At 47.9% G+C, this 25,771-nt stretch overlaps 1 long non-coding RNA gene across 1 annotated transcript in view; it reads right to left on the bottom strand.

Moving 5' to 3' along the window:
• LOC144821742 (uncharacterized) overlaps positions 1 to 24,646 on the bottom strand; it is a 194,069-nt gene extending 169,423 nt beyond the window's left edge. The window contains exon 1 of the long non-coding RNA XR_013608416.1: positions 24,522 to 24,646. This is a non-coding gene — a long non-coding RNA (uncharacterized LOC144821742). The remainder of the gene's footprint in view (positions 1 to 24,521) is intronic.
• Between the last annotated feature and the right edge of the window lie 1,125 nt (positions 24,647 to 25,771).

Here is a 25,771-nt window from a genome sequence, read left to right as displayed (position 1 = left end):
GAAACCGGTCCCCGGAAGCTTGTTTCCTTACCAGTATAAGAATTGGCTTGGTAGTTTGGTTTGCCCTGTTCCCATCATGCACTGGGACAGGAACAGACTAATTTGCATATAGCCAGGTTCTGAGCTGGGATGGTGCATTGAGCTAAAAAACGGTGATGGATTAAAACCATGATCTCTTGACTTGGTAAGAGTATTCTGCATCATTCAGAAACTCTGTCCATCACCACCCCCCTTTTCCAAAATCGGTTTATCCACACTATGTGTGGGAGGGTATGCTCAGACGTGAGTCCCTTGCTCATTGCACCATCAGGATTCAAGCAAGCCGGGCCGAAGAAGGCTGTGATGCCAGAAACCGGTCCCCGGAAGCTTGTTTCCTTACCAGTATAAGAATTGGCTTGGTAGTTTGGTTTGCCCTGTTCCCATCATGCACTGGGACAGGAACAGACTAATTTGCATATAGCCAGGTTCTGAGCTGGGATGGTGCATTGAGCTAAAAAACGGTGATGGATTAAAACCATGATCTCTTGACTTGGTAAGAGTATTCTGCATCATTCAGAAACTCTGTCCATCACCACCCCCCTTTTCCAAAATCGGTTCTTCAGATGAGGCAAGATCGAAGCTCACCTGGGTAATCGAACAGCCAGATGGACTGCCGCGTTCTGAACCGTTTGTAATTTCTGCAGCAGATATTTTTGGAAGTCCAGAATAGAGGACATTGGCATAGTTTAATCTAGACACCACCAAGGCCAGAATAACAGTGATCCTTGTAGAGAGGGAGACGTTTTTCAAGAATGTTTTGGCAGTACGCAATAGACCCAAGCATGTCCTGACCATTGTGTTAATTTGACTGTGTAGGATCAGCTCTTTGTCAATCTTCACACCCAGGTTTTTTACTAGTGCTATCTGGGCATTAGGTGGAGGAGCCTCGTCTGGACAGTGGACATTTAATTTAAAAAGAAAGTTATTCCCTAAGCTGAAAATCTCAGTCTTATTGGGGTTGCATTTGAGTTGTTTGATTGGCTCATCCTTCTTAAAAGAGAAGAGTAACTGGGAGTCATTGGTGAAGGAGACTATCTTGGCCCTGAAAGATTCAATTAGTGTACCTAAAAGAGTCAAGTAGATATTTAAGATATTTGGGCTGAGAGAAGAGCCATGGGGCACTCCCACCGAGACCCTACTCTTACTTGACAACACAGGCTGCAGCCAGACCTCTTGATATCTATCCTCAAGGAAGGATCCCGGAAACTTTAGAGCCGGCCCCTAAAGTCTATGTCATAAAGACAAGCAAGCAGTCTAGATTGTGGTACCATATCAAAAACATCATAAAGTTCTAACAAGACCCGAACTGCCTTACCGCCAGCATCTAAAGTGTATGTTATCTCTTGAAACCCTTCCAGGAGCGCAGTTTCCATGCTAAATTTAGGTCTGAATACTGACTGGCTAGGGTGGAGGAGCCTATTGGACTCAAGGTAGTTGGAAAGCTGCCGACTTGCAAACTTCTACACAATTTTTTACACACTTGGCAACAGGGTTAATGGGTCTGTAATTAATCTTTGGGTCTGCATTGGGTTCTTCAAAAGAGGCAGAATGTTGGTATGTTTCCAGCTGGAGGGCACAATCCCAGACATCAAAGATCTATTAAGAATGGGGCTCAATACAGGATTGATGGTATCAACTTCCTTTGCAAAGATAGCTTTGGGGGCACGGGTCAGACACAGAGCCTGATTTCGGTTTAAGAATGGAAAGTCCTGAATCCTCTATCGAAATTGGAATAATGAAGGAGAGTGCACGGTAGTTGTCATCAGGAGGGGGAGAGCAGATGTCTGGTAGATTTATTGTGGTCAACCTACTTTGAATATCTGCAATATTTTTCCTAAAGAAGAGAGCTAGCTGTTTGCACCACTCGGCTGAGGTCACTATGCTATGATGACATGCAGCGGGTAAATAATTATTTTTGCAGTCTTGAATATCTGAGTTGACTTGTTAACTGAGATAAAATCTGTTCTTTGTAGAATGGATTAAGGTAGTGTATCCAGGACAGATACTGAGATTACATACCTCCCGTCACCACCTTCTGTAACAAATATGCAAACACCTCACTCTGTCTCTAGCTATGAACCAGTCAGTGAGACAGATGCTTTGTCAAAAGGGAATGTAATTCTGGCTAATTGCCCCTCAACTAATGGTTATTCACAATTGATAATCGACCTGGTATGTAAAATAGATGCACTATCTAAAAGTGTGGCCAATCTCAAAGACATAATAGGACATCTAACCGGCCAAAAGGGAATAGCCAAGGCAGTTATGTCACATATCCCCTATATAAACTGTGAAAAGGGACTGAACACAACCCACCCTGTAGCCATAAGTAAGGAGAGATGTAATGATCCAAGATCTGTAGGTGGAAAACAGATGGAACCAAGAGCCGCCAAACAAGCAGAAGGTATTAAAACAGGCCCATTGTTTAAGATCAATGAGGAAAGTCAGAGACAAGAAAATAGAACAGATAGAACAATTTAAAATTTTAGTAGAACCAGATCGGAGTGCGGGACCAATTGGAGAGGGGGAGCACACAGGGACACCGTCCATCAAAATATTCAAAATAAAACAAATGAACATGGAGTCCCTAACTGGCATAACATGGGAAGAGATAGCAGAACCAGAGAGCAGGATCTTTATACTGCACCATACTTTAGAGACCCATCGATTAGCCAGGTGGAGAGTAGCCATAATAGAGCTATTTATTGAAAAACTGGTTGGAGAGTCTTTATGACCAACATCCTTAAGCTTAATCTCTCCTCCTATAGGGAGTATGAAGAGTCGCTAAAAAATAAAGTCATACATTTGATTCGCCATAGATGCGACTGACTATCGGTAATACGCTCAGACCTACTAGAGGTCGAGCGTTTATCCACCAGGAACTCACCCCATGATACCATACTCATTACACTAAAAACACAAGATATAGCAGATGGGCTAATTGCTCTTGGTATGAGAACAGGGCCACATTTTCAGTAGCCCAGTAAGATTCAGATTACAAAACCCGAGTAACACTCAAAGAGGGGGTAACCCTAACTCTGCTAACCAAAGACTACTTTGCAACCTCAATACTCCAGATAACTACCTAGAGGCAGTCGATTGATTGGGTGGGAATGGCATCTTTGGCTTCAAAGTCAGGAACCTTCTACCATCTGTAAAGTATTTTCACTAAAATCTTCCCCTAACAATAGTCATATAGACGAAAGAGATAAAGTGATGGATTTAGATCAAGTAAACCCTCAATCGCAAAGTGCATCGACTCAACCATCTGAATTGAGACTGTTGTCAATGGACACAGCAGCTCTGAAACAAAAATTAAAAAACCTAGAATGGCAGGAATACATTAACCTGAGCGAAATCTCGGGGGGGCGTGGCTTGGCAAGCCACGATGGCGGCTGTGTCCTGCTGAGGCTCCGCGATCGGGCTAGCATCTTGCCCATTTCCCATGATCGCCGGGAGCCTCAGCCTTCCTATACCGAATACTAAACGACTCACCCGCAGTGAGGCGTCTTCTGCCTTCGTCTGGGAATCTGCAGACGCACGGCAACCACTGCTCCGTCCCTCTCTACACCCGGAGCTGAGCGCACAAGATGGCGGGCGCAACTCCCTTTGCCCACCGGGAGCGCCTCTGAGACTCTGTCGCTGAAGTGACGACCATCGCGAGACAGGACTATTGCCGGTGCCCGGTGGGGAGCGCAGCAGCTGGACCTCGGACTTTCGGTCCGGTGCTCTTATCTGCACCATCTCGACACACAAGATGGCGGCCGCATTCACGCAGTTCCATGGCGTCGGCGCCTCTTCGTGTCCAGGAGCCTAATCTGTCCACCTCATCGCCGCGGAGCACCAACGGAGATCCCACCTGTGTGGCGCTGGACCCTCCGCTGACCACGATCCCTCCTGAAGGCGGTAGGTGTGCACCCCCCCTCCCCCCCTTCCCTCGCGAGCCGCGGTGCCGGTGATCCGGCGGCCCCCCTGTCCCCTCTGGGGTCCGGTCGCGATCCATGTTGGCCCCTGCTCGGGGGGGGGGGTGCTGGAACACGCCTAAATCCTCGAGTGGCCTGGTGGACCCAGGTGCCTGACTCTAACATGGCGCCCATGGGTGTCGTGGCACCGTGACTGGAGTGAGAACCACCCTAGGGACGCGGAGCTCTACTGACCCTGAGGCGTAGACACTTAGTCTGAGACCTTCCCTGGGCCCGGGTCGTCTGTTCCTTGGCCCCCGGGGTTGCCTGGGGAGCGGGGCTGCACGCCGGAGAGGAGGGAGCATTGGACCCGGCCCTAACAGGGGCGCCTACTCTCCGAAGGACCTCTGGCCTCTGAACTGTGGTGGCAGTGCCCCTTTTCCTGCCCATCTCCCAGCACCCGAAAAGTTGCCCCCTGCGGCTGCGAGCTCCTAAGGACGTCCTGACCAACTGTGGGGCCCCCCAGTGACCGCCCCCGTGTATTCATCCTCTGCTGAGTTTCTATCTGAACATACCAAAGGGAGGCGGCCTGCTGAACGCGATATACACAGGAGCCGGGGCCCCCCCCCCATATCTGTCATGGGGAAAACGAATGCCGCGAAATGCTCGGCGGTCCCCGAGACGGCCCCCGAGAGGATGCCGCAAACGAGGACGTGGACGCAGGCCCATGCGTCGCAAACCGACCCTACACTGTCGGCGAAATTAGATCAGGTGTTGGCGGCAATTGAGTTATCCCGCCTATCGATGGAGGAGCGGCTGGGAGCTTTGACGACGGACATTAGTCTAATCCGCGACGACCACCGCAAGTTGGCGGATCGAGTGAAGGAGGGAGAACGGATCGCGACCGAGCTACAGCCTGCGGTGAAATCACAGACGGCGGAACTGAAGGAGGTCCTACACCGTGTGGCGGCCCTTGAGGAACGCACGGTGGACTTAGAAGGACGCTCAAGGAGATGTAACATTCGCGTCCTAGGTCTCCCGGAGGGGATTGAGAACTCGGACCCTCTGACGTACATGGAATCCTGGACCAAATCTTTCACGCCGGAGGCAGACAGGACGGCGTACTTCTCCATTGAAAGGGCCCATAGGGTCCCGGCCCGAGCACCTAAACCAGGCCTCCCACCACGACCCATGCTGGCAAAATTTTTGCACTTCCGAGACCGCGACGCGGTGCTCCGTGCGGCCCGGACAGTGGGTCCCCTACAGGTGGAGGACCAGCATGTTATGGTATTCCCGGACTACGCCCGAGAAGTACAGCATCAGCGCTCCACCTATCTCGATGTCAAAAGACGCCTTCGTGCCAACGACCTTCAGTACTCCCTACTGTTCCCGGCCCGCCTGAAAGTGCTGCACAAAGGGAAAGCCCTCTTCTTCAATACGGCGGAGGAAGCGCTGGATTGGACTGAGCTTCACTGCCCAATCATCCCTAATCCCGGACCCCAGAGAGCACGCAATAACGACTTCCGGCGTTCCAGACGGCGAGGTGCGAGCCGTGCTCGATCGGGCCGCCCCAGAGACCAGGAGTCACCCCCCAAGGGCTCACCCGACCTCGCACAAATCATGCAAGAACGACGAGATGCCTTGAAAGCGGTGACCGGCCTACATACGTCGCCCACGACATCAGATCTGGAAGGCCAACCGCACCTGTTCACCCCTGAGAAGGACCGGGACAGTGATGGAACTATGTCCGGGATCGGACCGATCTCCTCCCCCCTTGTAGCGGCTCACGCCTTGGGAGCTGCCCTGCCCAGCTGATTTGGCACCTCCTCCTGAGGAAAGGACTACCTACTGTTATATCCTTCTCAAGGTGTTCTGTTGTGCTGCGCGACGTCTAGGAGCCTAGACTGTCTGTCATTTGCTTGTAAGCGCTAACGTGCGATAGACGCTTCTCCTACAAGAGCCTGGCCCGCGCACAAGCCCAGCAGCGACACACGCTGCCACCCCCGCAGTTATTCGTTGTATTTCTCCCCAAGTGGGACACTAGTTTGGATATGCCACCCCCGGTGAGATATCCTCAGTATTGGGACTGTTTCCCACCTACAGTTCTGTTTATCGTTACTCCCCTTAGTTCCTCCCCTACGATTGTGGAAGCTCGGCGCGTAGGAACACGTATGTCACATACACACCGGCGGCCGTCGGGGGCTGCAGGGGGTTCCCTCTCCCACTCACGACACCCTAAGTATGGCAGTCTCATGCACAGACGTTAACGTCCTTACACTGAATGTACGAGGCCTTCACACACCCAGTAAACGCTACTCGGTTTACTCATATATTAGGCGCATGTCAGCCAATATAGCGTTTCTACAGGAGACACATATTAATGCCACCGAACTCGCCCGCCTACAAGTCAAATGGCGAGGTATCCTCTGTGCCACACACTATTCAGCATTTGCGCGCGGCGCTTTAATTTGGGTAAGGCCTGGCACTCCCTTCCGGGAACTTCGACGGGTGGTAGATCGAGAGGGCAGGTATGCACTTTTAGAAGGGGTGCTCGATGGCCAGGGTATACTCCTTGGAAGCATATATGCCCCCAACACAGATCAGGACAAATTCTGGGACCACCTCACAGGCGTTCTAGCCCAGTTCACTACAGTTCCATGGGTGTTGGGAGGCGACTTTAACTGTACACTAGACCCCACCCTGGATCGCTCGCATCCCCCCCCCACACACTCCCCGGCCCCTCGACAGGCAGACCTCTTCAGGGCATGGACCACGCACTGGACACTCACCGACGCTTGGCGACACTTACACCCGCTGGCCCGCGTTTACTCCTTCCACTCGATCCCGCATAACCTCAGGGTCCGTCTGGACCGTTTCCTTTGCTCTGCACCGATCCTCCCTAAGATCGCATCTACAGAGTACTTGGGTCGGATCCTATCGGATCATGATGCCCACGTCATTCGGCTGAACTGGCGCCCCCCGCGCCCGCCAGTCCCTACCTGGCGCCTCCCTAGAGACTGCCTCACGGACCCAGTGTTCAGAGATGCACACAAGTCCAGCATCCAAGACTACTTCACACACAACACAGACACGGCATCGTCAGTACTGGTGGAATGGGACGCTTTTAAAGTGGTGGCAAGGGGCGAATGCATCAAACAGGTAGTCGGGGTTCGCCGCACCCTGGAACGGATGCTCCAGACCTCAGAGCGGTCTCTGGCCGCACTCACTAGGCAGCCTGACGACTCAGAGGAGCACGCCATGCTCACTGCCAAGGCTAAGGCGGAATATCAGACGGCCTGCGCTGACCTCCGGAAGTACAATTTTAGAGCTTATGCCTCTAGGGTGCATAAGGACAGAGACAAAACTGGCGCGCTCCTGGCTTGGATGGCAAGGCAAGATACCGTAATCAAGCCGATCACGGATATCATCAATCCAGACGGAGTGCTGGTGCGCTCCCAAGCCGAGATCCTCCTGGCGTTCCAGCGACATTATACACAAGTATACGGGACTCCGACCCACTGTTCCCCATTTTCCGTGGATGGTTTTTTGAACCCACTGACGCTACCTACAATATCGGATGCAGATAGGCGCACCCTCGACACCAAGATCAAACCCCCTGACATTACCCAGGCGATTCGTGCCATGTCCCGGAATAAAGCGCCAGGACTGGATGGCTTCCCGCTGGAATATTACTCGACATTCTCTTCCCTAGTGGTCCCCCATTTGTCGCGGGTGTTCGGGGCGTCCCTTCATCTGGGGAGATTGCCCCAGTCATTGCGGGAATCCGTGATCGTCACCTTTCCTAAGCCCCACAGAGATCCACTCCACATGGGATCGTACCGCCCCATCACGCTCCTATCGGCCGACTGTAAAATTCTGGGGAAAATTCTAGCTGATCGTTATGCACAGGTCATACGCCCACTGGTCCACCCCGACCAATGCGGCTTTGTTCCGGGAAGGAACACCTCCCAGAACCTTCGCCGAGTTTTCCATGTACAAGATCAAGTGCGTGGCAGATTTCCTCGCGCCGCCTGTCTCATTATGGACCTGGAGAAGGCATTTGATACCCTCACCTGGCCCTATCTCTTTTCGGTCTTGCAACGCCTTAATGTTGGCCCGACGCTTATAGCATACACGCGCCTCTTGTACACTGATTTGACTACGCGTGTCCGCATCGGGAAACGTATATCACCAGCGTTCGAGGTTCGGCGAGGCACGCGGCAGGGGTGCCCCCTGTCGCCTCTTTTATTTGCACTGGCGGTCGAACCGCTGGCGGTAAGACTACGCCTGGAGGGCGCGGAATGGGGCATCCCGCTAGCGGACAGCACCCACAGTGTCTCCATGTACGCGGATGATCTCCTCATATATGTCCGAGACATTGATGCGGACCTGACCGCTATTGGGGCAGCACTGGAGGAATTCGCGAATGCCTCCGGACTACAGGTGAACTGGGACAAATCCACGGTCTACCCCTTACACCCGAGCCTGCCCCCCCGGGAGGTCGAGCTCGGAACACATAAACTCTCGTGGTCCACGGAAGCCCCCCGATACCTTGGTGTCCGCATGTATCATTCCCCAGCGGACCTCTTCGCAGGGAATCACTGCAAAGCACTCGCCAGTCTACGCCCGGCGGTTGCCTTCTGGAATAAACTCCCACTAGCCCCAATAGGTCGGATTGCACTGGCTAAAATGATAATGCTTCCCCGGCTCCTATACCACTTTACGAATTTGCCAGTGGTGCCGCCTAGATCTTTTTTCCGCGACGTTGACTCCCTCCTAGGGACCCTTATCTGGGGCGAGGGCCGACACCGGGTCGCCCTGCAAACCCTCCAACTTCCCACGACGCTGGGCGGGCTCGGAGCTCCATCCTTCGAGTCATATTTCCTTGCAGCGCAGCTCCAGTGGCTGTCGTACTGGACGGCGGACCGTTACCTTCAGGAAACTGTCACTTCGACCGATAGAATTGCGACCCCGGAACTCACCCGTCTACTGCTCCCAGGCACCAAGCCACGGCGCACTTACCCCCTCCAAGTGACGATAGCGCGCCGGTGCATGATGCGGATCCACCGCATGTCCCCCGCTAGACCTCCGTACTCTCCGCTCTTACCACTGATAGGCAGCCCCAGGCAAGACTCCTACTTCACGGCTCCGTTCTTCGCCGGATGGTCGCTCTGTGGCATCACGGATCTGGAGTCGCTCTTTGAGGAAGGCCAGCTAAAAACACTTGACCGTCTGACCGCTGAGTATGGGCTCCCCCCGGGCCAATTCCTCAGATATCGACAGCTGATTGATGGATTCCGACCCCATTTCGACCTTCGTACGGGCGAGCCAGACACGCATCCAGTCATACACACTATCCTACGCATGGGGGTGGGACGTCATTTGGTCACCTGGTTGTACAAATCCATCCGAGAACTCTCACAAGCCCCCCTGACGACCTTGCGCACTACATGGGAGGAGGACATAGGCCGCGCGCTGCACGACTCTGAGTGGACTAAGGCGCTGGAGGCCCCCAAACGCGTCTCTAGGAATGCCCGCTTTAAGAATATCCAATACTATATCCTACACAGGGCATACCTCACCCCAGCGCGCTTACAGAAATTCTATCCCTCCACGTCCTTCCTATGCCCCAGATGCTGCGCCCCTGCTGCGGATTTTCGCCATATGCTTTGGAGCTGCCCCGACCTCCATTCCTTTTGGCGGGCGATACATGACACCTTGTCGGAACTGACAGGCCTCACCACGTTATCCACCTGGGAGTCTAGCGCACTAGGCATCTTTCATGTCCCTAAGCAGGTTCCAGTGCATAGACGCTTCGTGTCCTTAGCGCTCCTGTTGGCGAACAGATGCATCACCATGCGCTGGCGATCCCCGGAGAGTCCCCCTATAGCAGCCTGGACGGGGGCGGTCAGTAAATGGGCGGCGGCGGAAGAGGATGCCCTCAGAGAGGAAGAAGCCAGGGGTGCGCGTAAATTTCCCATATCCATGGAATGGGCCATGCTCCTCCACAGCTTCCGACAGTCCTTGACAGTGAGTGAACCACCTACCCCTCCCCTTCCCCTCCCAGTCCGTGAAGTTCGATAGTATCCGCCTGATGTCTCCCACCCCCCCCCAGGACATGCTCCTGACTACCTGCTCGCCCCTCTGGAACGCAGGCTGATTGACCCACTGGGTCCCCCCCCCCTGACGCCCGTCACTAGTGTCCCCCTACTTTGACCTTGCTAGCGCCCACACGCTTCCCTCCCACGGTTTTGTTCCCCCCTGTTCTCTGGTAGCACCGCTCATGGACAGTACAGGCCCCGATCCAACGTCTTTGAGACCGGGACTTACATACATGTTACCGTCCACTGTTCTCTTGGCTATGCTGGTTCACTGTCTCCCGACCAATAGACATGGCTATACGACCGGCATGGCTTGATTGAGGAACTGTATATTTGCACCAGTTATATAAACCCAAAAAATGTTGCACACATGGCCGAATGTTGAGGCCAAGTCGGCTGATAATCTTTACTGTATCTGTTTACTTTGATGCAACAATAAAACAAATTTATAAAAAAAAAAAAAAAAAACCTGAGCGAAATCTCCCTGTTGCATGAGACCTGGCTACTCAAACCCCCCCACAAACTCGACTATAAAACCTTCAGTATTAATGCCATACCTTCACTTGGAAAAAACAACAAGTGATGGACTGAATGTGGATCAATGTCACACACTCCCCCAGTCAAAAGATCTGGGCCCAAATCCATCGTTTTTTTGCACTCCACACCACCCTGGGTCAGATAATGGCTTTATGCAAATCAGCTCTGACCCTGTTGCCCCATGGGAACAGTCCAGTCCGAACTACAACAGCCATATCTTTCCCAGACCGGAATCAAGCATCCGAGGACCGGACCGGTTTCGAGGTAACACCTCTCTTCAGCCCGGCTAGCTTGACTCCAAGTGGTGTGGAGTGCCTGGGACCCACGTCTGGGCATCCCCAGCGCACTTAGGGCGGCAATTGCAAAAAACAACAAGTGATGGACTGAATGTGGATCAATGTCACACACTCCCCCAGTCAAAGGATCTGGGCCCAAATCCATCGTTTTTTTGCACTCCACACCACCCTGGGTCAGATAATGGCTTTATGCAAATCAGCTCTGACCCTGTTCCCCCATGGGAACAGTCCAGTCCGAACTACAACAGCCATATCTTTCCCAGACCGGAATCAAGCATTCACTTGGAGGCAGACCATCAGGTGGATTAGTAACATGGATAAAAAATTCCTTAAATGCAAAAACGTCAAGGCTGGATATCCCATCTTTATCCTGGGATGAAGGTATTAACCTATGATAGGAAGGAAATATATATATTCAACACCTATAACGGACCAGGTCCCACCAGCAAAGAATTGCTAGTGATTGAACAGATTGAAGAGTTTCTAAGTACAATGAATCCAAAGGCAATGGTAATTGTAGGTGGAGACTTCAACCGTAAAATTGAACCAGAACTGGAACTGGATAGCATTTTTGCAGATTTGGACATGGCAAATAACATTCCTTCTCTGGAGGCCGGTCCTCCTGTCACCTGCACAGTTGCAGTATCTCATTTCACTAGATTAATAGCTGGGCAGGGACGAAGGCCATGTAATGGCAGGCTGCCATCCAATGGACTGAGTGCCCCAACTTTTAAAAGGGGGTCCATCAAGAGTAACATCGATTATGTACTAGTATCCACTAACAGCTGGCCAAATATCTGTGATTTAGAAATTGAAATCAGAGTTGATAGTGATCACCTTCCATTGTCCCTAACTGTAATAGGCACTCATTTTGAATTTAATAATAATAGAACCAAAGATAATGTGCCAACCCCAACACAACCAATAGTTAGCAATAATCCTAGATCCCTGAAATGGCCATCAATAGTGGGCAAACTGGAGGCTATGACATTCAATCAATCAATCAGTCAGGGGGTTTGTAGAGCGAGCTGCTCACACGTGAGGGTCTCAAGGAACTGGGGGGGAGCAGCTCTGGATCAGTTGAAGAGCAAGGTCTTGATGTCCTTTCTGAACGTGTGCATCTTATGTTCACAGGGAGCTTGTTCCAGGTCTTGGCTGCGATGTAGGAGAAAGCTGTCCCACCTGCTCTATTTCTGCGGATGCGGGGGACTTCTGCTAGGGCAAGGTTGGTAGAGCGGAGGTTGCTCTTGGGTACATGGAAAGCAACTCTCTCATTGAGGTATTTAGGTCTGATGTTGTTGAGGGATTTGTAGGAATGGGTGAGGAGGTTGACGGTGAGCCTCTTCTCGACGGGGAGCCAGAATCTCGCTGTGGCGTTTTGGATAGTTTGCAGCTTGTGTAGAAGAGTTCTGTTGATTCCAGTGTAAAGGGTGTTGCCATAGTCCAGTCTGCTGGTTATGAGCATGTGGGTAACAGGCCTTCTGCTGTCGGGGGGTCCATTTGAAGGTTTTGCGGCAGATGCGCAGGCAGTTGAAGCGGTATTGATCTGGCGGTTCATGGAGAGGGAGGAGTCGAGGATGAGGCCGAGGTTTCGAGCATGGTCTGTCGGGATGGGTGGGTTCCCGAGGGAGGAGTGCCACCAGGTGTTGTGCCTGGCGGAGTTGCAGGGTCTGAGGATGAGGACCTCGGTCTTCTCTTTGTTGAGCTTCAGACAGCTGTCTTTCATCCATGCTGCAACGTTCTTCATTCCTTCATGGAAGCAGAGTCTGGTATCTTCGGGATTGTTCGTGAGTGAGAGGATGAGCCGGGTGTTGTGGGAGAAGGATACTATGCTGAGCCCATTCTGTATGACTATGGCGGCGAGGGGGGCTATGTAGATTTTGAAGAACATGGGGCTGAGCGATGAACCTCGGGGCACACTGCAGTTGATGATGTTGGGTTTGGAGAAGAAATGAAGGAGTTTGATCCTCTGGGTTTGACCACAGAAGAAGGATTGGATCCAGTTGAGGGCGGTTCTTTGAATTCCTGCGTCATGAAGTCTGGCTGTGAGCGTGCGATGTGAAATGGTGTTGGAAAGCTGCAGATAGATCTAGTAGGATGAGGGCCACGGTGTGTCCCTGGTCGAGTAGCATGCGGATGTCGTCAGTGGCTGCGAGAAGAGAGGTCTCGTGCTGTGGTTGCTGCGGAATACAGACTGGGAGGTGCCCAGGATGGAATTCTCTTCAATGAAGGTGGTCAGTTGGGTGTTTACTCTTCGATGAAGGTGGTCAGTTGGGTGTTTACGAGTCTCTCAGTAACTTTGGCTATGAAGGGGAGGAGAGAGATGGGCCAGTCGTTTTTTAGGTCCATAGGGTCGGCCGTAGGTTTCTTGAGGAGGGGTCTTTCCTCCGCCTGCTTCCAGTAGTCTGGCAAGACGCCAGATCTAAAGGAGGCGTTAAGGGTCCGTCCTAGTTTGGGTGCGATGGCAGCCCTGTGGAATATGTGCGGTGGACAGGGGTCCGTTGGGGTTCCTGAGTAGGTTTTCATCATCGTAGAGGTGGTGAGTTCGACGGTGGCCTGATTACATGTCATGATTATAGGCTTGTTGGCGGCGGTGTCAAGGGGGGTGGTGTCTGGCGTCTGGTGACTGTTCGCTGAAGTTGTCATAGAGGGCCTTTATCTTAAGATGGAAGTGGGAGCTGAGTATGTCGCAGAGTTCCTGGGAAGGTGTGATGTCTATTGTCTCACTGGGGGGGTTTGGCGAACTGCTGTATGATGTTGAACAGTTCCTTGGCATTGGTCGCGTTGGTCTGGACTTTGTCTCTTATGAAGGTCCGTTTTGTGTCTCTTATGCACTGGTGGTGTTCCTTTAGGGCGCTCCTGTGGCTGTTCCGTGCTTCCGTTAATTTAATTCAATTTATAACACCTTCTCTAAAGTTAAGCATCTCTATGTTGATCTGGCCACTTGAGATCCCTGTAACGTACATTCAGCAAATTGTCTCAGATAAACTAAAATTGATAATGACTAAAGCCCCTAGAGCAAATGAGGCAGGGAATACTGAGACCACAACTTCAACCAACCAGTGGTATAACAGCGAGTGTCGTAGAGTAAAGAGGGGACTAGCACAGACCGCAAAATCCAATAATATAGAGGCACTAAGAGCTAAAAGGCGAAATTATAAAAGATTACTCATCCAAACAAAGAGGGAATGGGATGATAACATCTGGTCTGAATTGATTTTGGCAGCTAGAATTAAGGACCACGTGGGTTTTTGGAGACTAGTAGCCAAGGGTATCAAAATGGGGAGAAGAAACCTGGACCTTTATTTCGATCCAGATACTTGGATAAACCACTTCACAAAATTCTATGCAGAGGTTATCACTGACCCATCAAATAGTCAACAAGAAATCACACCAATCATAACTGTCTTTCCCAATCCAGGTCAAAGTCTTATCCGATATTTTAGTCTTGAGGAGACAACGGTAGCTATAAATGGGGTCAAACCTGGGAAGGCTCTGGGAACAACAAAATACCAATATCTGCTGAAACATGAAAACACTGTTTGGGGGCCATATATTAACCTCCTTTGTAATGCTGTGGTGACTGTTGCCCCATTACCAGAGCCGTGGAAAGGCGCTGCAATTATTCCCACTTTAAAAAGGGGGATTGTTTAGACCCGGCAAATTATCGCCCCATAAGTCTCATCGACACCTTACAAAAAATTTTTGCTAGGTAAATTTTAGGAAAGCCATACCAGGCTGGGTTTAGATCTAAAACGAGCACAATTGATCAGGTTTTTAGACTTCTCTGCATTGGTTGGAAATACACTATTTTAAACAAAGGCCACTTGTATATAGCTTTTTTTTATTTGAAGGCCGCCTTCCACATATCCCTTCGACCTTATCCCTAGAGACCCGCAATGGAGCACTTTAAAAAAGCAAGGGGTCCCCGACGAACTACTCGTGCAATTAATAAGATTACATGAAGACAATCATGCAAGGGTTAGATGGGGACCAAGGAGAGAACTTACTACCGCAATCCCCATAAGGCTGGGTGTAGGAAAGGGCTGTGTACTGGCACCCACTATTTTTTGGAATGTAGGCATGACTCTCCGAAGGAAGGTGGGGTGCCAATACCAGCCCTTTTATTCGCAGATTAAACCATTTTATTATCACAAACACCAAAGGGCTTCCAAAATTTATTAGATTCATTTAGCAGTTTTTGTGCCACAAAGGGCTAGGAAATTAACTCTAAACAAAAATAAATACATGGCAGTCAAACTTCACAAATCATTTAAGAAAAATATCACTATTTTAGATCAGAGATTAGAATATGTTCTAAATTGTAATTTCCTGGGGGATCACAATAGATATGAAATTGACTTGGTTCCTGCATTTACAAAAATGTAGGTCTACTCTAATTCAAAATTCTGCACCCATATTAAAAAAAACACCAGAATAGCATTAGTAAGGCAGTACCTCCTGCACTCAAAGTATACAATATAGGGCACAAGCGGCCGCTCTGTATGGTGCAGAGCTCTGGGGGGTCACTTCCAGGAACAGGTTTGCAGGGGATGAAAATAAGTTTATTAGGATGCCACTACACCTTCCTGTAAGAACACCTATAATTCCAATTATCATTGATTTAAACTTAAAGCTTATTGACATCCTAAGACCGTTGCTAATCTGGGTGTAGTTATGGAGCACTCCAGAGCTCTCGAAATATAAAGAAAGCCTAGAGGAGATTCTAAGTTTTGACCAATCCACCAGCTTTCAATGGGTAAATCATGTTCGAACATGGGGGCATATTACCAAGGGGGCCATTTTCGGCCGCCAAGCGGCGATAATTCTATCGCCCTATTAGCAAGCTGTCGCTAACTGATGTTAGCGACAGCTCTTAGGCGATAGCGAGCGGTTTGGGGCCCGCTTTGCATGGCAGCGATGTTTATCGCTAATGACATGCAAAGTGGGCGTACCCAACCGGTTAGCGACTGAAAGCAGTCGATAACGTCGCTATTGCCTATTAACAAGGCAGGCGTAGCGTTGGAAATCATCGCGCTAAGCGCGAATATCTCCAAAAACGCCTGCTCAGACCAGTTCTTAGCCATGTTATCCAATGGGAGGTGGATAACATGGCTAAGAACATTTTGTCACTAATGCGTGAATATCGCTGTATTCTCAGTGATATTCACACTATCGCCGGAAAATGTATCACTTTGGAGATAAACGTTGCTAATAGCACGTTATCTCAGCAATAATTACCGGCGATGCTTAGCGATAAAACATTTGTTGGTAAGCCTAGTTAGCAATTAATATCGCTAATCGTTGGTAATATGCCCACAGGTTCTGTAAATGGTTCTGTAAATTAGTGTTTAATCACTTTTGGGAAGCACCAGCCCTATTGACACCCTATTCGAAGAAATATTAAAAGTTTCATTGTGGGCTTGCATTCGAAATACTAGCTCCCATAGCTTGGCAACTGGTAGGTTGACACAGCAATTTCTTTTGGTAAAGCCCCTTCCACTGTTTGAGATATATTTGGACGAAATCCATCCTCAACTTGCGAAATCCTTATACATGAAATTCCGCTATGGTGTTTTGCAAGTGTCTACCAATACAGTGAAATGGGGCCTTGACAAAGGGCAGCTCAATGATGATTACTTCTGTCTATGCCAACACAATACACCAGGGAACGACCTTCATATATTGTTCTTTTGTCCAGCGTACGATAAACCGAGGAGTAAATGGATTAAGCCCATATGCCAGGACTTGGAAATCAGATCATACATTGATGCGTTAATAATCTTAAAAACTGACACTGCTCAGAAAATTGTGTTTAGTGTTAGTAGATTTTTGTTTGCTGTGAACTTTGTAAGAACAAAAAATGGTTTTTAAATGTAACAAAGTATTTAGTTTTGAGGCCTTTTTAATCATTACATGAACTTTAGGAGCAGTTATTCACCATTTCTTCGGAAATAGAGCTTGTTTGAACCGCTGAACTCGGACAAGACGGAAGTCCTCATCCTCGGATCATCACCCTCTGCCTGGGACGACTCCTGGTGGCCCCCCGCCCTAGGTAGCGCACCCAAACCAACGGACCACTCACGCAACCTGGGTTTCCTCCTGGACTCCTCCCTCTCGATGACCAGACAACTCAACGCCGTCTCCTCTTCATGTTTCAACATCCTACGCATGCTCCGAAAGATCTTCCGATGGAACCCCACCAAAACCAGGAAGACGGTGACCCAGGCACTAGTCACCAGCCAACTGGACTATGGAAACACCCTCTACACCGGAACCACAGCCAAACTACAGAAAAGACTCCAACGCATACAGAACGTCTCCGCACGTCTCATCCTGGACATCCCCCGACACGGCCACATCTCCAGACATCTGAGAGACCTGCACTGGCTCCCCGTCAACAAGAGAATCACATTCCGACTCCTCATCCACGCATACATGGCCCTCCACGACCTGGGCCCCAGGTACCTCAACAACCGCCTGACCTTCTACACCCCCACCCGCCAGCTACGATCAACCAGCCACGCCCTTGCCGCCGTTCCACGCATCCGAAGAACCACCATGGGAGGAAGATCCTTTTCCTACCTGGCAACCAAGACGTGGAACTCCCTCCCCATCCACCTACGCCTGACCCAAGATCACCTCTCCTTCAGGAAGCAACTCAAGACCTGGCTGTTCGAGCAGTAACAGACCCCCCCACCTCCCCCAAGCGTCTTGAGACCCTCCGGGTGAGTAGCGCGCTATATAAATGCCTTGATTGATTGATTGCTCAGGAATTTTACGCATGTTGCACTTTAGAATTTGCACTGCATTATGTACTCGAGCCCATGTAGGAATGTACATCATCCAATGTACTCTATTCCTCCCTTGGAATTTATATTACCCTCTTTAAATTGTATATATTGAAAATTGAATGTTTTTATTGTATGTTAACAGTTTTATTGAGTTAATGGTATCAAATTTAATGAAAAATGTTCTGATTGATGTAACTATGGATATTTGATATTTGACATGTTACTGATCTGTATTTTTTATCGTTTTATAAACCGAATACAGATTTTTGTCAAGATTAAGGTATTGTAGATTTTGAGTGCTAACTTGTATTCAATTTTGTCTTCCAACCTAAAGCGCCGGTGCCAGGTTCTTTCTGCCTTCAGCAGATTTTTTTTTCCTGTCTGAGGGGTTCATGAAACCAAGGGCAGGAAGAGTTTGCCTTGCCTGATGTGTGTCTAGGGAGGGGATCTAGCTGTTCCACTGATGAATGATTCCAGTTGTCAAAGACCTGAATGTTTGAATCAAGTGGGCTGAACAAGTTAGGTGCTTTGTCTTCCAAAGTTAACAGACTATCCTGATAAATCCTGGAGAAGGGACTAGGGGGCATATTAGTAACAAATAGCGATAATTATCGCTAAATGTGCTTAGCACATTTTTTTTTATCGCCGGTTATTATCGCAGAGATAACGTGCTATTAACATTTATCTCCAAAGCGATAAAATATCTGGCGATAGCGGCTCAATGCGTGAATATCGCTGGAAATCCAGAGATATTCAGGCATCATCTCCAATGGGGACTTAACCTGAATATCCACCTCCCATTGGATATATAGGTTAAGAAATGGTCTGAGCAGGCGTTAGGGTTTGGCGAGTTTTTTTATTGATTCGCCTGCCGTGCTACTAGGCGATAGCTGTGTTAGCGACTGCTTTCAGTCGCTAACAGGTTGGGTACGCCCACTTTGCATGTCATTAGTGATAAATATTGCTGACATGCAAAGCGGGCCCCAAACCTGCAGCTATCATCTACAAGCTGTCGCTAACTTCTGTTAGCAACAGCTTGCTAATAGGGCGATAAAAATATTGTCGCTTTCGCGGGAAAAAGTCCTGCTAAAGAGGCAATATCACCCTTGCTAATATGCCCCCAGGTTTGTTAATGAGACCAGATGTTTTCTGACTTCCATGTGAAATTACATCCCAACCAAAATGGATTAGATAATAATCAGTCCATGGGAGAGGGATGGGGTTGGACAAGCTTAGAATGTTATTGGAAAGAATCAGGCCAGTAGTGCACCCCTATGTATGCATGGGGTAGGTAGCTGATTGAAAGAAACCAAGAGGGCCCATGATATCAATGAGGCTCAGAGTGCCCCTATCAGAGGGGGAATCCCAATGTATATTAAAATTCTCTGAGAATAATACAAAGAGAAAAGAGTACTAAGACATGCAGTGCTGCTTCATTGAGAGAGATATAAAAAATCCTAGCTGGGTCAGGGGGACGAAAAGTCAATAGGGCCCGAGGAACTGTTGGGCATTAGGAGTTGGCTTTCGCCTCAACTAGGTCATCTACCAAAAATGTTGTGCTACACCTCCACCTCTGCCAGAGGTATGGTCACGATTCTGAATCTTGTACCCTGCTGGATTAGTGGTTTCCAAGAGATGTTTAGAGGGGGCTGACATCCAGGTCATGAAGGCAGACTGCATGCTTTGGTAGAAACTGTATATTCCCAAAAAGGCCTTTGAAGGGGGGTTTAATATGATTGGTAAAGATGTTGACATTTATAATACCAGCGAGGGATACAATAGACTCCCAGAGGAGTATTTGCCCCTGGGGGAGTATGCAAGAATAAAGAGTAGTTTTTTTACGGGCAAGAAGCTCCTCTGGAAGAATTTTAAGCTTACTGTGGAATTTTGCAAAAGAGGAGCATAGTGGCTGGTGCTGGCCGCTTCTGGGATACTGACGGTGCAGACAGTCACCACTGGAGTGCCAACAGCATGCCCAGTGCGCATCCACCATGGACCCATTTTAAATTCTGTGTTGCAAGATAAAATGGACCAAGCTAACCCTGTGCAGTCATTCTAAAAATCGGCACTCACTTTTAGAGAATATTTGGCTCACATAGATCTTGTGATGAATATAACTCTATAACTGTAACTTTGAGGGACTGTATGTTAAGCTCCAAAAAGAGTACGTAAGGGAATTACAGAGCTTTCAAAATGCAGCAGCAAGACTTATTCTTGATCTTCCCAAATTACATCCTGTTAACTTACATGACTCAGGTCCCACCTACCTTAAACATTCCTTCTCCTGGTACATACCCAATCGAGACCCACGATCAAAAAATATGTTGATAATCCCTCGCCCCAGATTTAAGTGCCTCAAATGAGGGGTAAATATGAAAGCAGCTCCCACTTTATTGAGTTTTAGGAAACTTTTTAAAACTTGGCTTTTTAATGCCTAGCCTTTTCCTGTTCCTGCTACGCGACAATACCCAACTTAGCTCCAAGACACCCACGGGTATTCATGTGCTATAAAAGTTATACAACATAATATTTCGGTGTGACTAATATCGCACTTGCGACTTCCTTATATTCCAAATTAGCTGTGTTCTGGCTGACAAAAAAACCTTTTCTGTCCAATGAGCAACGAGGTATTGGTTGAGAGAGGTAGCTAGGGAGAATGCATTGAAAGAAAGAAACAAGATGAGACAGAGATGAGTTTTGGGAAAGTGATTGTAGAGAAAAGGGGCTGGTGAGGTCAAAAGTTATGGAATTGAGCAAAGATAGAGAATATAAGAAAAGAGAAACAGCAGAGAACTATGAGAGCAAGTAATTTGGAAGAAAGTAAGGATGGAGAAGTGTGAGAAAGCCAAATAAAATACATAACAAGAAGTTGAAATATTGACAGTAAACACCTCCCAGAACTAAACATAGTGGCAGGATTCAGAGTCTCATATTTCTGGGCCTGATTCACAAAGGTGACCTTACACTTTTGTGTTAATTTACTCTTTATTCACAGGCTCTGATTTAATAAGAGAGGCCTATCCTTTTATGGGTGGAGTTCTCTGCCCCGACTGCGGGATTTCAGCAGTCAAAAAGTTAGTATTATATCAAAGTTTGTGAAAAAGAGTAAACCTACACAGAAGTGTAATTTTACATTAGTGACTCAGGCCATAAATATGAGACTGAGAGAAGCACAAAGGTAACATCACAACAGTGTGTTACTGTAAGGAAACCCGGCTATTTACAGCCTGCACAATTAATAGGTGCAATATTACTTCATCACTGGGATCCAAGCACCCCATTGTAGCACTTGACGCTCTCAGGGTAGCGAAACAGAGCAGTCTAAGGCCTACTTAGCGGAGGTGGTGTGGACTAGTAATCGGTGTTTGTACAAAATATTGAGTTAAAAATATCATGAGACAGAAATATCAGAAATTAAATATTGTGACACATAAACATCATGATGCACAAATGTTATTGACAAAAATATAATTTCTGAGCATAAGAAATATTGTTTTCAATACTGTTGGTGTTTTTAATACCATTTTCAATAGTATAGTGGTTCCCAACTGGCTGTGTCACTTACACACAACCCACACCCAGTTGCACCAACACAAATGCAGGCAACTACGATGCCACTTCAACCAATGCCAGCCTTGAATAATGCAGTGGAACTTACAGTGAGAGTCCACCCAATCCCCCCACATTTTGAAACATCAGATAACGATTATGCGCTGAAACCCCAGCTAAACACATATGTAAGCAGGCAATCTAATACAGCTCTCAAGTCGCCACATACTGCTGAAAATGCCACCACCAAACGCCCCTGACTCCCCCACCTCTCAATTTACGAAGTGCAAGAGAAAGCATCTTAAAAAAAAAAAAAAGCAGGATACAATTCTTTTTCGAGATCTCTATCCAGTCTGTCCTTTAATACTCCTTCTCTAAGAAGTTTACATACAAGTGATTTGATATCCCCCTTCTCAGCGCCCTCTGGGATCTTCAGAAATTTTAAGTTATTTCTTCTGGACTGGATCTCCAATCTTTCGATATCCATCTGAAGCGTTCTGTTCTGGGCTTTGAGAGCTGCTATGTCTGTAGTATGTATTTGTGTTATTTCTGAGAGTGTGGCCACCTCCTTTTCCAACACCCCCGTCTGTTTGGATATAGATCTCGAAAAGGAAATTCAGAGGGCGGATAGAGATCACTTCAGGCAGCATCCTGACAGGAAAGCTCCCAGGAAAATCTTGGTTAACTTTCATACCTTTGCTATTAAGGAGCTGATATTAGGAAGAGCACTGACAGGGTGGCATTTTAAACATGGTATAGAAGTGCACAACACCGCCATTTAAATTCCAAGCCCTGGCCCTAGGCACAGTAGCGGGGGCAGAGACAGCATTGTAGAAGGCAGGCACAGCCCTATTCAGGTGCAGGAACAATCCTCCCACCACCCCAAATGCAGAACAGGTCTATTCAGGTGCAAGGGAAACTCCTCCCACAACTCTAAATTCAGCCATGATCTATTCAGTCTAGGGCTGAGTCACCCAGGAAAGGCAGGACATGCCTCTACCCCCCCCCCCCTTTGACTGTCTAAAGTGAATGCACATCCCCTCTCTCCTGTCAGTCAAAACCAGACGGTGAATGCACATCTATGCAGTGCACAAAGACACATAATCACACAGAAATGCCCAAGTAGCATTTCTCAAATAATAATGACAAATCTGCTTCACCAATAAGCAGGATGTTGTAAGTAAATTAAGTAGGCAGCAGGACATGCCTTGAGGTTATTAAGTTAGATTTATTAAGTTAGTACAGCAGAGCAGTAAACCTCACAGCTGACCAGACCATCAACTGCCAAGGCTGGAACCTTCACATACAAGATAGAACACTCTCAGGTACTATGGGAGGTTGGGAAGGTAGAAACACAAATAAAGGACTACTGACACCAAGTAGCCATATTGAAGGAAGTACAAATATACAACATATCTTCTCCCTTTACAGATAAAACAAAAATGGAAGACTCAAACACATAGTAAGTGTTAAGGTATGGAAAAACACGAAGAAGAAAACATATAACACGTAGGAGGTCAGCGACCTCATGGACTTCCAGATCACGAAGGCAGAGGAACAGGATCACGATGAGAATGATGATGAAGATCATGATGACCACCTTCTCCCCTTCGATTGACAAAACATGCAGACCCAGTCTACTCTCTACAATCTGTCATTGTGGCCAGCAAAAACGGAAATATATAGTTTACTTTCTCCGATCAGTGTTTGTCCCTCGCGGCTTCCCGCTCATTGTTGAAGATAGAACAGTTCAACAAGTGCCTCCAAAGCTCAAAAAGTTCTGGAAGGATGTTCCCGTAGAAAAAGTTTGAAGCCATTTCTCTTACAGTCCAAGATGAAATTCTGAACCAGGTGACTCGGTTCTGGTTCTTTTTCTCTGGTTGTGGGTCTCTAGTTGTGATTCAGGCCTCTGAGTTACCTTTAAATGTTATTTCTTTTGTGGACAAACGGTCTCAGTACTGTGGGCTATAAAGCCCGGTTCAAATCGCGGAACATTGATCCCGGTTCAAAACCACGTTGTCGCAACTTTGTTTCCTTGTTCTGGAGCTCTTGTCCGTCACGAATCTTGGTCGTGAACTCTCCCGGTCCTGGGACACACCTTGTCCACTCCCGTTGCTGATTCTGGGACATCCGTTGTCCCCTTCTAGTTCTGCCGGTCCTGGGACTTCCATTGTCCTCTCCCGGTTCCTTGTTCTTCTGGTTCTGTGACTCCCTTTGTCCACTACCCGTACTGATTCTGGGACATCCGTTGTCTCCTTCTGGACAGGTTGGAACCTTTGTTCACTTTCTTCTTCAGGGACCTATCTCCTTTGTGGGCTCCTTTTTTCCTCTGGGACCTTTGTCTCCTTTATGGACTTTCTGTTCCAGCTCTCCATCGTGGTTCTGGCACTTTTGCCCACCGCGACCTTTACCCACTGACCAATATGGGCCCTTTGTCCCCTTAGACCACAGGACTTTCCATCTAGGTCTTAGGACTCTGTTGTGGTACTGAGTTGCACTGGCTCCACAACACTGCACTGCTGCTGCTTCACTGTTGACAGCAAGTCTTTCATAACCACTTTGGATTGCCTTTTGACATGCCTTTTGCACAGTAGGTGGTGATTCCGTAAAAATGACACTGTGTTTACATAACCTATGTACGTGGCTCTCAGTCTTTCCCTCGCAGTGTGCGAAACTTGTGAATAACACTGATGCGACTTCCCTAATCAGAATAAACACTTAAATACAACACTTAAATTATGGAATCACAGTCTCTGTTGTAATTACAAAAATCCAATAGGTGGCACTGTAGCTGAATACATTGGTATGCGAAAAACGTATGAAGACTCGGTTTAATTATTGCTCCTTCACTGTCAAGCCAGAACTAACTCACAAATGCACATCTTCTTGGGCATAAGGCAGCAGTATGGCGAAAGAGAAGGCACGCTTACTTTGAGTTGGTATACATGCCAGTTTAGAGACAAGTTGCAAACTACGTTGCAGGTGAGAATGCAGCACTCAGCTTCTCTGATGATTAAATGTGATCCTTTCCTCATAAAATCATTTTATTGAGTGCATACCATGAAAACGAAATCGTGTATGCCTCACGTTTTCACCTTCAGGGACAAGTCATAGATTACAAAGTTAGTGGATGAGTGTACAGGGAGGCTCTTTATCTCAGAGAGTCGCCAGCATTGCTGGATTGACAGTTTCTCATTAACACCATTTCTAAAACTGCATCTGTCCCAAAATACACACGCATTCCAAACTGTCATAAAAACGGCTGGTAGTGTATCCCATAGTTAACGCTTGCGCTTCTCTTACCTCGATATTGCCTGGCAAAGTGTCTACCAACTGCAGTCTTAAATAATAATGTAGAGCACTATGTGTAGCACCAAGGTGATGCGGGATGGACTACGCGTTCGTGTTGGGCAGTCGGCAGTGTTGCGTTGTTCCTGCTGACTGGCGTTGCGTCGTGACGTTTCACGTTGCCCTCATGTCGTAAGCTTTTACGTTACTCTCAGCTCCAACTAGAAGCTGGTAATATTGACAAAGTACAGACGCTAGAACACAGAAGACACAGTCTCTCCACTAGGACCCACGAAGATTCTCAGACTTTATCAGAGCACAGATGACCTCTCAGCAGAAGGATCTTTCTGCATACAAATGGCAAGGCAGTTGGAAGTTGATGTAAAGTAAGATCGCTCACCTGGTCTGTTCTTATTGGCGATTAAAAACAGGAAATCGGGACTTCTGGATGATAGTGACTGGGCTAAGTGCAGTGAAGCTCTTGTCTCTTCAATGACCTTCAATTTGCTGAGATGATTTATTAGCGTTTCTCTTGTTCATGCCAGAGGCTTGCTTAGAGACTTGCATCTCTTCTTCGTGGCATTATTTGGCAGGTTTCTTTTTTCTTTAACTTGATTGCCGCGTTACTATGGATACAGCTTTCTTTTCTATTCCTTATCTTTTCTGTCAGTATATTTATATATATTTTGCTTTAATAACTTGCGGCTGATTTCTTCTTTTTTTAACTTTGTGATTCTATTGGTTTCTACTTCCAATTGCGGTTGAAAACTTCTTTCATGCAGCAAGTTTCTAGTTTCTGAAATATAGCAAGTTCCTACTCTCTTATTCCTTATTTCTTGCAGCAGAAGGGTGACACATTATCATATAGATTTTTTTCTTGCGGCTGGTTACTTCTTGCTTGCGTTTTGAAGATTACAGTTGATTACCTTCTTGTTTCTGGCCGCATTCAGGTGGGTTCTTGGTTGTGAGGTCTTGCTCATGCTGCGCTGTTCTTCAGCTCTTCTTCTCTGGTCTGCTCCTCTGGTCTGGTCAGCGCAGAATGTCGCCAAAATGCTGTAAGTAGATTAAATAGGCAGCAGGACAAGTCTTCAGGTTATTAAGTTAGATTTATTAAGCTAGTACAGCAGAACAGTAAACCTCACAGCTGACCAGACCATCAACTGCCAAGGCTGGAACCTTCAAATACAAGATAGAACACTCTCAGATACTATAGGAGGTTGGGAAGGTAAAAAACAGAAATAAGGGACTACTGACACCAATAGCCA

The sequence above is a fragment of the Lissotriton helveticus genome, chromosome 2_2 (assembly GCF_964261635.1).
Source record: "Lissotriton helveticus chromosome 2_2, aLisHel1.1, whole genome shotgun sequence".
NCBI classification, from domain to species: Eukaryota; Metazoa; Chordata; class Amphibia; order Caudata; family Salamandridae; genus Lissotriton; species Lissotriton helveticus.
Note: the sequence above shows the minus strand (reverse complement) of the source record. Positions and strands in the feature narration are given on the sequence as shown.